Source organism: Cetorhinus maximus, chromosome 23, assembly GCF_964194155.1.
Source record: "Cetorhinus maximus chromosome 23, sCetMax3.hap1.1, whole genome shotgun sequence".
NCBI classification, from domain to species: Eukaryota; Metazoa; Chordata; class Chondrichthyes; order Lamniformes; family Cetorhinidae; genus Cetorhinus; species Cetorhinus maximus.
In genome coordinates, this window is record NC_135901.1 from 56,687,524 (window position 1) to 56,705,130 (window position 17,607).

A 17,607-nucleotide genomic window follows, 5' to 3' on the forward strand; every position below is an offset into this window, starting at 1 on the left:
TGCATTCTGTGAAATTGGAGCCAGACTCCTTGACGGTGGCAGGAGTTGATTTTACTTTGCAGGGGTCAATATCAATTGTTTCCTTGTGTCTCTCCGAAATCTGCCCAAAAAATCGATCACTCAATGAATTATTGGCCAGGGTTTTGTGGTCTGAATGTTGCTGATTGCTGACAAGTTTCGGTGGGTCTCAATGGATTCCGGAGAATAGCAACATGACGGTGCTGCAATGTCGCTTTGTGATGCAGCAGAAACAATTTGGAAGGATTGGCCAGAAGTTGCGTTCGTGTCCATTTACACCTGTTACAAGTGGACTCAGATCCTGCTCAGGAGCTCGTTCGTCCTCATAACAAATTTGAAGAATTTATTTTTCGGGTTGCATCTTTTTATTTACATCAATTTAAGTATACATATTCATTTGAAAAGAAGATCACTTTTTTTTAGATTCTGCATTTCAAACTGGATTAAAGAATAATACATACAACAGGAAGAAATATTCATTTCCAAAGCAGTAATAAAAATATCTTTAAACTGTGCAACATTTTTCACGTAAAAACATTTGATGTTAATTAAACACATTGACATTGGAAATCTCGCTACAATCCAGCAGCCTCCATACAAATTCACTTCAGAGACATTTCCTGTGCTGTATGAAAATCATTGCTGCATTATATCCAGTCAGCCTCACAACGGCGCCATGTGAACGTCTAGTGAGCAAAATCAGGGCCAAATTTCATGGTGAATTGGAAATACATGGGCTCATGCATGACAGCCAACACAGGTTTATAAAAGACAAAACAGACAAATTTGATTAAGCACTACGAGGAAGTAGTAGAGAGGGTGGTAATAGCGGTTTACGGTTGTTTTTCTTAGTGGAATGAAGTGTACAGTGGTATTCCTCGAGTATAGGCATTAAGACCAGTTGTGATATCTGTTTATTAATTGGACTCGGGAACACAGGTTAAGATTATGACTCACGTTTCATAAAACACTACTACCGAATTTCGGGGCCTTGGGCCGCTGGGCCACATACCTACGGGGCAAACCGAAGCACCGTAACCATCGCCTAGAGTGGTGTCAGCGCTGAATTAGATCATAACAAATAGGAGTAGGAATTGTGCCATTTTGCCCCTGGAGCCCCTCATAATGTCACAGAATGAGAGCTAATGTTACACCACAGATAGAGGCCATTCGGCCGGAGTCATTGGAATATAGGATTTAGCAGCAGGAGGAGGCCATTCGGCCCTTTGCGACCGCTCAACCATTCAATAAGCTCATGGCTGATCAGGTTGTTGGCTCAACTCCACTTTCCTGTCTGCCCCCAACCCCCATAACCCCTTCTCGATCAAAAATCTGTCTAATTCTGCCTTGAATAATTCAATGACCCAGCCTCCACTGCTTTCTGGGGAAAATAATTCCACAGATTAACCACCCTCGGCGGGAGAAAAAATCTCCTCATCTCCGTCTGAAAAGGGAGGCCTCTTACTCTTCTGGAAACTAACTCAATTGGTCCCACTCCCCCGCCTTTTCCCCGGAGACCTGCATTTTCTGTCCAATTCTCCTTTGAAATCCGCGATTGAATCTGCCCCTCGCACACTCTCAGGTAGTGAATTCCTGATCCTAACCACTTGCTGTGTAACAGAGAATTGTAGAATTGTACACTTTGTTTGATGTTGCCTCTCTTCATTTTTTCAATCAACATGAATCACTCAATGCTTCCTGACGTTAAATTCCAGGTTCGTTTTAACAGTTTACTAGAGGAATTCCTGTGCATTCTGACAGTTCACACAGCGGTAAGAAATAAGGTTTCCCTTGAATGGGAATTGAACCTGGGCTGCGGTGGTGAAAGCACGAAACCCTCTGCACAGAACTCTCCGACTTCCAGTGAAGCCGAGGGCAGTGTTCGCTCAGAAACCAGCGGCTGTGACATTAACAAAGTGGGATGGAAAGAGACTCAGTTTGAGCGGTGACACTGCCGGAGGAATGGAGAACTGGGAATCACCAATGAAAACAGAAAAGCTTTAAAAACAGGCAGCGCCTGAAGCCACCACCTTGAGATGTAGAGTCTCATGTGCTATGGACTGAGCTAGCCGGGTATACGTACTAATGGCTCCCTATGCAAACATTCAGGGAGATAAATGTTGTTTTCCACCTGGAGCCTCAGCTTGCTCTGAATTTCAAAGTGTAGAAGGTGATCGACCTACAAAAGCCCCAAAGTTGTCATGCATTCCTCTCAATCATCAATAACATCACTCACATCTTCCTCTTCTTAGCTGCACCTCCTTCCAAAAATTGCAAACTCCACTTGCATCATTCATACTGATATTTTTCTCTTTGACATTTTAATATGAAGCTGCACATCTAATGTGAGTTAAGTTTGTGATGGTGAATATGTGTTGGCCCGTCGGGGAAATGAACCACATTGGCACACAGAGAGTTATACACCGAGACTGACAGAGGCCAGAGGGGAGTCAAACACCCAGAAAGCAAAGATGTCACCAACTTGGCCAATTATTGTTCCATTTCAGCGGCCAAATGTAGTGAATCTTTGCAGATGAACAGAAGTAAGAAACACGGGGGTATTTCGGTGATTTTCTTTTTCATTTGACTGATAATTTATTCTGCAGACAGTTTGTGTTAATCAAGATTGAGAAGAAGGTGAGTTGGCAGGATTCGAACCACGTGGAAAAACGCCTCAACCACTCGGCCAGGACAACTGGGTAAAGGCTGCATGTTGTTTGTTTAAAATAATAGAATGAATACAGGGAGTTCCAGTGAAAGAACGTCTTCCAGTCCGTGCCATTGCCCCACCTTTTCCCAGTCTCCCTGGGATTTACACTGTCTCTCCTCATTCTTCCAACTGAAATACAACACGGCACAGATCAGCTGCTCCTTCACCGCACGGAGAATCTTTTGGAAGCGCCTGAAATAACATACCACCAGAAAGTTTGGCAGCGGCGGGAGTAAAGCCCAAATCACCAGAGAGATCGAAACCTGAACCAGCAGCTGAGCCCACTCGGCCTCACTACCACATTCAGATTAGACACAAACATTGTCTTCACCAACATTGACACTGAATTAGGATATTAAAAATTATGATCAGGAATTGGCCATTCGGCCCCTCGAGCATTCTCAGCTACTTAATAACATCATGTGAAAACTTAATCATCCTCCGCTTTGTAACATCCAGAAGTTTAGTTGCTGAACAGTCTCCACTCAAAATAAAGAGAGAGAAATGTCCTGTTAACTGCTTTTTTTTTTGCTGATATGAAGTCAGATAACTAACATGGATAATGTTTGGGTGGTGAAAATGGGAAACTGAACGACATTGACACGCACAGAAAATCACAAATATGCGCGTTGTTAAGATTTGAAATTGTGAATATTTTCACACTGTCATTCAATGTGCAGAAAGTGGAGCTGTGATCAGCTTATAGCTCAGAAGATGTACAGCAAGAATGTAAATAACAGGCTGATGCTCACGGTGCCTGTTTGGACTCGGTGAGCTGCTTCTTACGATTGAGACCATTTAAATATCGTTCAACGAGTCCTGTTCCAAATTCTGTGCTCAAAATGATAAGAAACCTTGCTGAATTTGCTTATTGTCTTGAATTCAAAGCATCACATAGAAGATAAGAAAGTTAATCTTAACCGTGGTGTTAGGAAACATAAAATGACAGAAAGTTACAGCAAAGAAAGAGGCCATTCGGCCCTGTGTGCTGCTTTCAAAGAGCAGTGTGATTGGTTGATCTGAATATTCAAAGATATTCGTCATTTAGGAAGAATGGGCAAAAAGGAAAACGAGGCGGGGTCGCGCTGTTAATAAGGAACGAGATCGGTACATTAGTGAGAGAGGATCTTCGATTGAAGGATCAAGATATAGAATCAGTTTGGGTGGAGCTAAGAAACTGCAACAGGCAGCAAACATTGGCGGGAGTTGTTTATCAGCCGCCAAACTGTAGTGGAGTTAACTTTTACAAACTTCACCAAAGACAAGTTTCTTTGACCAAATGGTCTATGTCGGTTGAAAACAAGTGTCCTCTTCAGCCAATGAGAATGAACCATTGCTGTTCACTGGAACATGAAATCGATACTTTCCTCGTTTAAGACAGTTCTTAAAGCCTCCCCCTTTGACCGAGCTTTTAGTCATATGAGCGAATATGTGGCTCAGTGTCACACTTTGTGATAAACTGCTCCTGGGGAACGCCTTGTGACGTTTCATTAGGAAAAAGGAGCTTTATAAATATAAGTTGTTGTTGTAGTCCATACAGAGAAAGAGACAAACTACTCTTGTCTCTTTCATCCTGATATTTTTCACTGTAACATTGTAATGTGAAGTTGCACAACTAATGTGAATACAGTTTCTGCTCGTAAAAATGTGTTCACCTCCTCAGGGAACTGAACCACATTGACCCACACAGAGGAACACAGACAGGTATAAACCGAGAGTGACAGAGGCCTAAGGAGAGACAAATGCCACAGTGAAATCATGTCACCAGATTGGCTCCGTTTTGTTTTCCATTTCCAACTGGAGATTTGCAGAAGGCTGACAAATGAACGGAAACAAGAGAACACGGGTGTGTTTGGATCACTTTCTCTCGATTCAAACGATAATTAGCTCTGTCTGTGCGCCGATAAAATCAGAAATAATGAGAAAAGTAGTCGGCAAGATTCGAACCTGCGCGGGGTAACCCCAATGGATTTCTAGTCCATCGCCTTAACCACTCGGCCACGACTACAGAAGCTGCTATTCTATTACTATTATTTGTATGAAATCATGCAATGGTTACAGCGGAGAAAGCCCGTCCTGTCACTGCCATGACCTGATCTTTTCCCCAGAACCCTGCAATTTACACTGTCTCCCCTCGTTCCCCCGACAAAACTGGGAAAGAAAGAGTGAGAATGATTCAACCCGGCCAATTACCGCTCCATCAGTCTACTCTGCATCATCAAAAAAATAATGGAAGGTGTCATCAATAGTGCTATCAAGTGGCACAGACTTAGCAATAACCTGCTCACTGATGCGCAGTTTGGGTTCCGTAAGGGCCACTCAGCTCCTGACCTCATTACAGCCTTGGTTCAAATACAAACAAAAGTGCTGAACTCCCGAGATGAGGTGACATCAAGTCAGCATTTGATCGAGTGTGGTATCAAGGTGCCCGAACACAACTGGAGTCAATGGGAATCAGGGGGAAACTCTCCGCTTGTTGGAGTCATACCTAGCACAAAGGAAGATGGTTGTGGTTGTTGGAGGTCAGTCATCTTAGCTCCAGGACATCACTGCAGGAGTTCCTTAGGGTAGTGTCCTCGGCCCGACCATCTTCAGCAATGAACTTCCATCCATCGTAAGGTCAGAAGTGGCGAAGTTAGCTGATGATTACACAATGTTCAGCACCATACCCGACTGCTCAGATACTGAAGCAGTCCATGTCCAAATGCAGCAAGATCTGGGCAATATCCAGGCTTGGGCTGACAAGTGGCAAGTAACATTCGCACCACACAAGTGTCAGGCAATGACCATCTCCAACAAGAGAGAATCCAACTATCGCCACTTGATGGCATTACCATCACTGAATCCCTCACTATCAACATCCTGGGGGTTCCCATTGACCAGGAACTGAACTGGACTAGCCATATAAACACTGTGGCTACAAGAGCAGGTCAGAGGTTAGGAATCGTGCAACGTGTAACTCACCTCGTAACTCCCAAATTCCTGTCTACCATCTACAAGGCACAAGTTAGGAGTGTAATAGAATACTCCTCACTTGCTTGGATGAGTGCAGCCCCCGCAACACTGAAGAAGCTGGACACCGTCCAGGGCAAAGCAGTCCACTTGACTGGCACCACATCCACATTCACTTTCTTCACCACCGATGCACAGTAGCAGCAGTGTGTACCATCTACAAGATGTACTGCAGGAATTCACCAAGGCTGCTTAGACAGTAGCGTCCAAACCCACGACCATTCCCAGCTAGAAGGACAAGGGCAGCAGATAGATAGGAACCATCACCTTCAATTCACTCACCATCCTGACTTGGAAATATATCGCCGTTCCTTCACTGTCACTGGGTCAAAACCCTGGAACTCACTTCCTAACAGCACAGTGGAAGAACCTACCTAAATGGACTGCAGCGGTTCCAGAAGGCAGACCACCTTCCCAAGGGCAATTAGGGATGGACAATAAATGCTGGCCCAGACAGCGAAGCCCACATCACGTGAATGAATAAAAAAAATCCAGGCTTACCTGCAAATTATATTGCCTTGAACTTCTGACCAAAGTAAAGCACTGCAAACGTCAGTCCCTGGAGCAAGGCTGACGTATTTGTTCAGGTGAGGAAGCAGCTGAAGCTTTCAATGTTGGTTTTCTTAACACCCATTTCCAAATTGGAATTGTTCAATGGCTTGAAGGCGAAAAAAACAGGGCTAAGGAGAAAGAGAAGGAAATTGTCATTAATTATAAAGCTCTTCGTACAAAACTGACATAGACACCATGGGTGGAAGGTCCTCTCACTGCGCTGTGCCATTGGATGATGACATTGTTGATCAGTCTGTCTCCAGCATTCCTAATGAGAACAGCCGAATTCCATTTCTTCAAAACAAAGACCCAAAGTGCTGCTGCATGACGTCACCGCTTAACATTCCAGACCGCTCCATTGGGATCTTTACAGCGCAGGGTTTATAGAGGCGAGTGGGGTCATATTCGCTTCACATGTGATGGAGCTGCGGTTTGAAACCTGGCAAGAGCATTATCCAAGCTTGTTTATTCGAGTAAGTGAAAGTTCGAAAATTTACGTTTGTTGTAAATATGAAAATGACGGTTGGCATCCTGCTGACTAAAGTTTTCACCATTTGTGATTTTAATCAAATTAATTATCAGTTAATTAGAAGGAAACCCATCCAAATACGTCGGTATTTTCTGATTTTCATTCATTTGTCAACATTCAGGAAATTTGCTTTCGGAAATGGAACAAACATTGAGCCAAGTTGGTGACATCTTGCTTTCTGGGTGTGTGTCTCTCCTTAAGCCTCTGTCACTCTCGGTGTATATCTCTCTGTGTCTGTTCCTCTGTGATTGCCAATGTGGTTCAGTTCCCTGAGGGGGTAAAAACTTTTTTAACGTCGCAAACTTGATTCACATTAGCTGAAGTTAAAATGTCGATGAGAAAACTATCAGCGTCAAAGATAAAGCAGGAGACTGGCCCTTTCTATGTATATCCTATAACAGCAACAATTTGTTTGTATAAAGCGCCTTTAACCTGTTGAAACGTCACAAGGCGTTCCCCAGGACCATTATATAACAAAGTGTGACATCGAGCCTCATATCCGGTCAGGTGACTAAAAGTTCGGTCAAAGGGGGAGGCTTTAAGAACTGTCTTAAAGGAGGAAAGTATCGATTTCATGTTCCAGCTAACAGCATTGGTTCTTCTCATAGGTGAAGAAGTCACTTTTGTTCAACCTAAACAGACCATTTGGTCGGAGAAAGTTGTCTCTGGTGAAGGAGATCGGGAATGAAAAAAAAAGTCAAAAGTTGCCTCCATAATCCAAATGTCATGCCTCGGTCCAATGTCCAGTGACTCGGGATTGGCGCTTCCATTGGACCAACAGCGAATAGGGCGGAGGGATTTGGAAATTGAAAGTTTCACATGAGCAGCTTGTGGGACTATTTACTCCACTGTCGATTTCATGTTCCAGCTCACAGTAACCGTTGTTTTCATTGGCTGAAGAAGTCGTTTGTCTTGAACCTAAACAGGCAGATTTGTGGTGAAAGAGATCGGAACTGAAAAACAATAGGCAAAAGCAGCGTAGATAAGCCGAATCGAAACAAATTGGTGCAACTTCCCTGGTGGTCTAGTGGTTAGGATTCGGCGTTCTCACCGCCGCGGCCCGGGTTCGATTCCCGGTCAGGGAATGTCGATTTATTAAATTTGTTGAAACGAGTGTTGATTACTCATTGATTAGAAATGTTTAAAAACTCCACCAGAATCAGAGGAGTGAGAGTTGAAGTTTCGCCTCAGATCTGGAAAACATCACACTCGTGAGTGGCAGTGAAGGAAGAGGAGAGGAGAAGGGCTGTTTGCAAAGCACTGACTATAGAAATGTTGGTGTGAGGCAAAATATGGCTGGGAGAAGTACGAATTTTGCTGCCTTCTGTTTGCACTGGTACAAATATCACTCCTGATGGATCAACCAATCACAACTGCTCTTTGAAAGCAGCACCCCCGGCCGAATGGCCTCTTTCTGCGCTGTAACTTTCTATAATTTTATGTTTCCCAACAGCACGGGCTATTCTGCCATTTTATAACCGTCTCGAGCAAGATGTACTTTCCTACTTTGTATTCGGCACTTTTGAAACTTAAACACGGAGCAAATTCAGCGAGTTTTCTTGTCATTTCCAGCACGAGATTTGTCACGAGACTAATTAAGCGACACATTAATGGTGCCAATCCTTCACTGGAGCTCACCGCGTCCAAAGAGCACTGTTACCATCAGCCTGTCATGTACCTTCTTGCAGTACATCTGCTGAACAATATAAGCTTATCACAGCTCTGCTTTCTTCACATTGAAACCCAGTGTGAAAATCAATTTCAAAGCTGAACAACTGGGAGGAGAGAGTGACTGTGGATAATCGGCACTGGGCACATTCCTGTAATTAGTATCTGGGAGAACGAGGAAGATGAGATCCAGGTGTCTCTTTACCCACGAGTTTTACCCATTCCCACGAATTGGCTGTGTATGCATCAAGCTGCTGATTGACCTGGGAGCTGGACGGTCAGAGGGAGCTGGAGGCCAGACAGGGACAGAAGCAGAAAGAGATGCAACAATAAAGTGCTTTGAATTTGATGTGTGTCAGTTGCTTTCCATGATGAAAGTTGCACAGGAGCCGCAGTGATTGGTTGGTGTTTTTTTTTTTAAGCAGCAAGATTTAGAAGTAAAAAGATAAAAGCAAATTTCTGCGAATGATGTAAATCTGAATCAAACACAGGAAATGCTGGAAAAACTCAGCAGCTGGAGAGAGAAACAGGGTCAATGTTTCCAGACCTTACAACACTTAATCAGATTTTTAAAATATTACAGCGCCCAACGTGGGGCTCGAACCCACAACCCTGAGATTAAGAGTCTCATGGTCTACCGACGGAGCTAGCCAGGCATATAACAAATCTGTTTTGTATCCCAACATGCATGGATGGTTTTGTTGCTTTCCACCTGATACCTCAGCTTGGTCGGAATTTTGAAGTGTGGAATGTAATCGGTCTACAATTGCCCCAAGGCTGCCATGCATTCCTCTCAATCATCCATAACATCATTCACATCTTCCACTGCTTAGCTGCACCTCCTTCCAAATACTGTGATCCATTTTCCTCAGGATTTTCTCCTGCATTTAATATTCACCTCCTTTCTGCCCTCATTTTGAAATCAGGTTCACTTCAATATCCAACACAAAGTGAAATGCAAACCTGACGGACAAACAATGGAAAACAAGTCACTCGGTAACACAAATCTTATGGTGCTCATTTTCAGATTCACAACAGTCAGCTTTGAAATAAAATGAAGGAATTTTACAGTGAAAAGAATTAGAAAGTTTGTGTGACTTTTATTTGTGCCTCACTCACTCGGGTATTCTGTAAATGCTGCTCGGAGGTTTATTGACCGGATTCGAATGTACCTGCGCTTTCCTGAGTCTGTGCTCGGTGTATTGGGAGGTTTGGCCCGGGTTGGAGCATCTTGTGTCCCAGGGATGGGCAGTAACCCGCTGAATGAAGCTGCAGTCGCCGCTTTCTGCTGGCAGCGGGTGATTAGAAAGTGTAGGGCCGGAATATTGCTGCTTTTCTGCTTTTCCCTGTCTCACTCACTGTGGAGCTGAGGAAGAGAGAATAATTGAGGGGCTCGTTTGATTCCAATAATTTCATGGATTTCTGATGGGTTAGATGAATGTACAGAGTGGGTCCAAATCTTTTTCATTGTATTTGACAGAAAATGTAATTTTAAAAAGAAGCTGTTTTTGTGGGAGCTCACTGGACAACAAAAGACCTGCCACCGTTTTGGGGATATCTTGCAGCCCAAGTAGCTAATAACAATCCAGATCTGTGTGGCAATGATTGGTGATGTGGGGGAGAAACAGTAAAAACCTTCACCCTCTGGGTAGTTTTGAATCACCAACCTTTCAGTTAACAGGCAAACACGCTGACTAATTGCGCCACAGACACTTACATAAACCTAACTGACAAGGTATCCCAACCAGCGTGTCAGTGAGTCTAATCTTCAGATTGCCACTACCCAGATAGCTGTCGCACTCTATCAGTTTTACTCTTCCAAAATAAAGGGTGAGACATTCATTGTGGATACATGGAAACAGTTTGATCCCACCCACATCAGACACATCCACGTCACCGGGAACCAGCTTTCCTACAACCGGTGCCATTTCCCTTCGAGCCTTTCATTGTCTTGTCTGTTACCAAGTATTCTGATCGTCCCAAAGCCGATATTAGGTTTGAATTCCTGATGTGCAGTAACGAGAATTCTTTCACTGTCTCAGATCAGTTAATTTCACTGATAACATCAGAAGAGTCAATGTTCCAGCGTCTTAAAGAAGGGAAAGGTGCCTTGACTTTCTCTAGTTCACCCTTCATTCTCATTGGATTCCATTCCTCATAGGGGATTTTCATTTCCTTCTTGAGCTCCCTGACCACATCTGGCAGCATCTTTGGATTGAGAGGCTTAATTAACATTTCAGATGCAGTGCAGTTCTGATGAAAGGCTACAGACCTGAAATGAAAACTATGTCTCTCTCTCCACAGACGCTACAAGGTCTGCTGAGAATTCCAGCATTTTCTGTTTTTATTTCAGATAACCAGCATCTGCAGTACTTTGCTTTTTTTTCCCTGATTAGTGAAACATACAAGACCCTGAGTAGTACTGAACAGAGCGGATTTGGATAGGATATTACCTCATCTGGGAAAATCTAGAACTAGGGATCGCTGTTAAAAATAAGGGGTCACCCATTTAAAACGGAGATGAGGCGATTTTTTTTCTCCCAGTGGGTCGTGAAACTTATGAACTCTCTTCCTGAAAAGGCTCTGAAAGCAGAGTCTTTAAATATTTTTAAGGCAGATGTGGATATATTCTTGGCAAGCAAGTGGGTGACAGGTTATCGGAGATAGGTGGGGTACAGGTTTCAGGTGACTATCAGATCAGCCATCATCTTATTAAACGGCGGAGCGGGCTTGAGGGGCCGAATGGCCTACTCCTGCTCCTTTTTCTTATGTAGTGCTAAGAATGTGGAACCCATTACCAGTAGATTTCGAGATCATGTCTAAGCTGAAAATGTGTAGGTACATTCACACTGTAAACAGATTGTTCACCAGCTGGAATTGGAAAGGGATTCACTCTCATCCCATTTACTGACACAGCAACATAGTCTCGCTGGTGGGAGACCATTCCGATACTTCACGTGTGCAAAGGGCTTTATTCAGTTTTCCCACAAGTTAACACTCCAACTTTAAAAGTCCAAAGTATTTGATCCACAATCAGAGAATTGTTACTAACATGACACAGTTTAAATGTTCCACGTATAGGGGGAAAAGTCAGGAGCTCATCCCATCTGCTGAGACTGCACTGAGTTCAGATCTAACTGTAGGATCATTATATCCAGGAGAGAATTGTGGTGGAGCCCTGAGCAATTTGGCCGCTGCATCAAGTGATTCAACAATTTTATGTCTTGTCCCTATGTCACCCATCGTATTCAGATTACAAGACAGAGGTTTCTGTTCTACAACATGATCTTTCAATGGCAGAGCGGAAACCCAAGTTTCACTGCAAGACAGAATGTGCCCTATCTTCACTCCAGCAGCTTCCTGCGCGTGCGCATTGCAGTGTATGATGGTGCATGCGCATTTCGGTCTGTTTCATGAGCATGCGCAGTGCTGGCCTGTGACTGAAGCTACTCAGTGCGGCGGAGAGAATGTCGAGCGTAGTGAACTAACAGAGTTAGTGAGTGTGTGAGGAGGAATAGAGCCAGAGGAGTGGGCAGGGAGGCTTCATAAAGACACAGTTCAGGCTGTAGACCCCAAATAACAAGGTACCGGTCTTGTGTTTGCAGAGAACGGGCCGAAAAAGTCTGGATTTCTCCCTTCGCCAGGCCCGGCCGCCATCTTTATAGGGGGCAATGTGCAGCAGGGCGCATGCGCGGTCATCTTGGTCTAGGTAGGAGGAGGAGAGAATGTTGTGCATTTCTATCCTGGACTGACAGGGATGGATTTTGGAAACTCCTTTTACAGGGGGACAGAAGGGGAGGATTTACACACAGCAAACTCAAGCCAATAGAAACGTTTGACCTTTCTGAATTTCTGTTCGGGACTGACTGATGGATTTTGTGAACTCTTTACAGGATGTTAGATGAGGAGGGCAAACTTGAGGGAGATGAAAAACCAAAACCAAACATCACATCAAAATCTGAAAGTCACATGTTTCACCAGGACCTGAATATCACCACCCTTTGAATGTAAGCATTGAGTTCCAGGTCATTACCAGTCACTGGGTAAAAAAAATCTTTTCCTGGCATCTCCCTTGTGGATCTTGCCCAAAATCTTAAAACTCTGTCCCTTAATCCTTTCATAATCAGCTAATGGGAACAGTATTTATTTAACTACCTTTCATAATCCTGTACACCTCTATCAAATCTCCCCTCAATCTCCTTTACTCCAAGGAGAACAACCCCAGTTTCTCGAACCTCATCTTATAGATAAAACCCCTCATCTCTCGAACCGTTCTGGTTAATCTCCTCTATACCCTCACATCCTTCACAATGTGTGGCGATCTCTGGTTTGCCCAGACCCATATGTTCTGTACTCGTGTCTGTGACATCATCACACATCGACAATTACAGTGACATCATCACACATCGACAATTACACGGTGACATCACCCCGCTCCCCGGGTATTTCCTCAACTGGGAAATTTTTCTCTGACTCCAGTGCTTCTGATATCTTTTCAGTTGCAGAATCCAGCAGGAGATTTTAAAATTGAAAACTGAAACTTTTTCAGAGTTGACTATTTTTCACCATCCACCTATAATTTAGAGCTTTTAGTTCTATGCTCTGTATCTGTGAGAGGCTCCATGGCCCTGGGGCTGGTGTGACTCCTTTACTGTGGATCTGAATCCATGTTCATCCATTGATCTGTTTCACCTCTGCCCTCCCTGATCACCTCGCTGCAATTTTTCAACTTCCCCTGTCTCTAATAATGGATGTATTTGAGTTATGTTTAGTATTTTACTGTTACTTCTGTCGATTGTGTCAAAATGAAGTTTCCACCACTGCCCACCCCCAGACCATGTGCTGCTGGCTTCCCAGCTTTATCTTCCCACAGTCTCTTTCATAGTCAGGAATTGCTTTTCCTGACCTATAGTCCATTTCTATTCCACTTCTGAGTTTATATTGACTATCAGATTCTGCACCATTTGTACTCCCTGGGAGGAGGCGATGGTGTAATGGTATTGTCACTGGATGAGTAATCCAGAGACCCAGGGCAATATCCTGGGGACCCGGATTCAAATCCCATCATGGCGATGGTGGAATTTCAATTCCATAACAAAAATCTAGAATTAAAAGTCTAATGATGACCGATGATGATTGTCATAAAAACCCATCTAGTTCACTAATGCCCTTTAGGGAAGGAAATCTGCTGTCCTTGGTCTTGCCTACACGTAACTCCAGACCACAGCAGTGGCTGACTCTTAACTGCCCTCTGAATGCTGGCCTGAGTGATGCCCACGCGAATTTTAAAAAATTATTCTGCACACCTTGAAACGTTAACTCTGTCTCTCTCCACAGATACCAGCATCTATTGTGATCCCCAGTTGCCTGTGGGGAAGATGATGTTTGACCTTCTTGAACCGCTGCAGTCCGTGTGGTGAAGGTGCTCCCACAATGCTGTTAGGTAAGGAGTTACAGGTTATTCACCCAGTGATGATGAAGGAACAGTGGTATTTGTCCAAATCAACAACAACAATTTGGATTTATATGGTATTTTTAATGTAAGACAATGTTCCAAGCATTTCACAGAAATGTTAAAAGATTTGACACTGAGCCAAATAAGGAGATATTAGGGCAGGTGACCAAACGTTTGGTCAAACAGGTAGGTTTTAAGCAATGTCTTAAAGGAGAAAAATCAAGTAGAGAGGAAGAGAGGTTTGGGGAGAAAATTCCAGAGCTTGAGGCCATGGAAACTGACAGAATGCTGAGCAGGTCAGAACGAAAGGAGCACAAACATCTCAGAGGGTTGTGAGGCTGGATTACAGTGATAGGGAGGGGCCAACATGGAATTTCAAAAAGTGGATGAGAATTTTAAAATGAAGATGCTTCTTAACCCAGTGCCTTTGTAGGTCAGTGAGCACATGGGTGATAGGTGAACAAGACTTGGTGTGAGTAAGCACACAGGCAGCAGAGTTTTGGATGACCTCAAGGTTACAGGGAGGTTGAAAGTGGGAGGCCGGCCGGGAGTGCGTCAGACAGGTCAGGATGGTGTGTGACTTGGAGGGGAACTTGGAGACAATGATGCTCATATACACCTGCTACCCTGGTCCTTCTGGAGGTGGAGGTTGAGGGATTGGAAGATTCTATCAAAGTTCTGCTTATGTTATAGATATAAACAATCCATCTCCTTCACCTCCTGCGCTACCTACCTCTTTTTCTCTCTCTCTCTCTCTCTCTCTCTCTCACTCTCTCTTTCCATAGAGGCCAGTGTCGGCCCAGACTGGGTGGCAGGTTCCCTTCCCTGAAGGACATTAGTGAACCAGTTGGGTGTTTATGACAATCCAGCAGTTTTCATGGTCACTTTTTCCTCGTGCCGGCCCCACAAATTCCCAGATTCATTCAGCTCAATTTCACAACCTGCCTTTGTGTTTTTGTGGGTTTCTCTCTCACTCCCTTTTCTCTGTTTTAAATCAATTTCACAGGGTATTAGAAGGGGAGGATTTGCAGTCGGGAAACTCAAACCAAACAGCACATCAGGATCTGATGGAGTCGCCCAATTTATCGTAAGCTGAATATCTTTGCATTTTGAACATGGAAGGACAAAGCACTGTTCACAGTGGGGAGAAACCGTACTCGTGTTCTGTGTGTGGACGAGGCTTCAGCCGATCATCTAGCCTGTCAAGACGTAAATGCAGTCATAGCGATGAGAAACCGTGGAAATGTTGGGACTGTGGGAAGGGATTGACTGACCCATCTGACCTGGAAACTCACCGATGCAGTCACACTGGGGAGAGACCGTTCACCTGCTCCGAGTGTGGGAAGGGATTCATCAGTGTATCTAACCTGCTGAGACACCAACACACTCACACTGGAGAAAGATCATTCACCTGCTCAGAGTGTGGGAAGGGATTCACTCAGTTATCCAGCCTGCTGACACACCAGCGAATTCACACTGGGGAGAGACCATTCACCTGCTCCGAGTGTGGTAAATGATTCATTGATCCATCCATCCTGCTGAAACACCAGCGGGTTCACACTGGAGAGAAAACTTTTAGATGCCCAGACTGCAGGAAGTGCTTCAAAAGTTCCGGGAACCTGATGTCCCATCAACGTGTTCACACTGATGAGAGACCGTTCAGGTGCTCTCACTGTGGGACTGGGTTCAGATGGTCATCTGACCTTACAGTACACCAGAGAATTCACACTGGGGAGAGACCGTTCACCTGTACGGAGTGTGGGAAGGGACTCACTCGATCATCCAACCTGCTGAGGCACCAACGCGTTCACAAGTAACGACAGTGATTGGGATTTGCTGATAATCACATCCAGGACTGAACTATGTTCATTGGGGTCGGTTTCTGTTGAACTTCATAAACTCCAGCCCAGTTATAGGGGGCCATTTGTATTTTTGTAGTGCTGTGTGTTAAATACAGTGTATTGAGTCTTTTTAGTACCTTTAACACAAGTTATTTCCTTTTCACGGACTCTGCCTCTCCCCTGTCACCTCCATCCTCACCTCCAACAACAAGTGTGAGGAGCTCATGGAGCTTCTTTGTCACTAAGACTGAGACAATCTGATCAGCTGCCTCTGCTGCTTCCCTCCCTCACACTAGCCCACTGGGCCAAAGACCTGTCCTCTCGGGACAGGGGTGAATTGCATAGAGTTTGCATCAGGAAGTAAATAAAATAGGTGCATTTCAGGGGGAAATGGATAGCTCTATGAGAAAGAAGGGAATAGATGATTACATTGGTAGATTTAGCTGAGAAAAAATGGGAGGAGGCTCGAGTAGAGCGTAAACACCAGCATGGACTGATTGGGCTGAATGACCTGGTTCTCTGCTGTATATCCCGTGAACTCCTGTGCAATCTAGTCTAAATCTATGGTATTATCTGTCTGGAAGCAGCATGACATTAAACTGAAAACTAAAATCAAACTTTACCAGGCCATTGTCCTGACCACCCTGCTGTATGGAGCAGAATCCTGGGTCTGCTCTTGGAGACACATCAAAGCTCTGGAACACTTCCAGCAAAGACACCCGAGGTCCATCCTGAGAATTAGATGGCAGGACAAAAATCACAAACAACGAGGTTCTCCATCACGCTGGGTTCAACAGCTTGGAGACCACCCTCCAGAAAATTCAGCTCTGATGGCCAGGCCATGTTCCCACATGGACAATCACAGAATTCCCAAGCTGATCTTCCATGGAGAAATGTCTCAGGACAAACAACATCAAGGTGGTCAGTACAACCGATACAAGGACACCCTAAAAAAGAGCCTCACAAACTTCTGCATTGCAGACCATCTCTCCTCGGAAAACACTGCAGTCGACCGGCCGAGTTCTGGTCACTACTTTATAGGAAGGATGTGATTGCACTGGAGAGGGTGCAGAGGAGATTTTCCAGGATACTGCCTGGGCTGGAGGGTCTGAGCTATGAGGAAATATTGGATAGGCTGGGGTCGTTTTCCCAAGAGCAGCGAAGGGGACCTGATAGTGTTGTATAAGGTTATGAGGGGCATAGTTGGGTGGATAGGAAGGCACTTTCTCCATTAGTAGAGGGGTCAATAACCAGGGGGCATAGATTTAAGGTAAGAGGTAGAAGGCTAAGAGGGGAGTTCAGGAGAATTGTTTTTTCACCCAGAGGGTAGTGGGAGTCTAGAACTCACTGCCTGAAAGGGTGTAAATGATTTTGGTGGTTGAGTCAGAAACTCTTGTAACATTTTAGAAGTATTTAAATATTCACTTGCATTTCCTTAGCCTCCAGGGCTATGGGCCAAGCGCTGGATAATGGGACTGGTGTAGTCAAAACTTTGTGAGCAGCGTGGACACAATGGGCCGAATGGCCTTCTCCTGTGCTCTATGAGTGTATATGTGGAGGCAAGCACTGAAATTTGGTTCAGCGTGTTTCAAGGACCATCTACACCAAACTCAACATCCGATGTGCCCACAGGAAGGTCAGAGGTGGCACAGCTGCAGAAGTTAACCCAAGCACCACCAACAACAATATGAACGGTCAGTTCTGTGGACGTCCATGTCGATCCCACACCGAACTCTTCAGTCAGGAGAGGACCCACAGGAAATGATTAAATCATTTACACTTTGGGCACTCGAACAACGAGGAGTCTACCCCAACATTATCC

At 44.5% G+C, this 17,607-nt stretch overlaps 3 non-coding genes across 3 annotated transcripts; 1 reads left to right on the forward strand and 2 right to left on the reverse strand.

Moving 5' to 3' along the window:
- Positions 1 to 4,654: 4,654 nt before the first annotated feature.
- trnas-aga (transfer RNA serine (anticodon AGA)) lies at positions 4,655 to 4,736 on the reverse strand. Its single transcript has one exon. It is a non-coding gene; the product is annotated as a tRNA-Ser (tRNA).
- A 3,098-nt stretch (positions 4,737 to 7,834) lies between these two features.
- Positions 7,835 to 7,906, forward strand: trnae-cuc (transfer RNA glutamic acid (anticodon CUC)). Its single transcript has one exon. It is a non-coding gene; the product is annotated as a tRNA-Glu (tRNA).
- Positions 7,907 to 9,072: 1,166 nt separating this feature from the next.
- On the reverse strand, positions 9,073 to 9,145 carry trnak-cuu (transfer RNA lysine (anticodon CUU)). Its single transcript has one exon. It is a non-coding gene; the product is annotated as a tRNA-Lys (tRNA).
- Between the last annotated feature and the right edge of the window lie 8,462 nt (positions 9,146 to 17,607).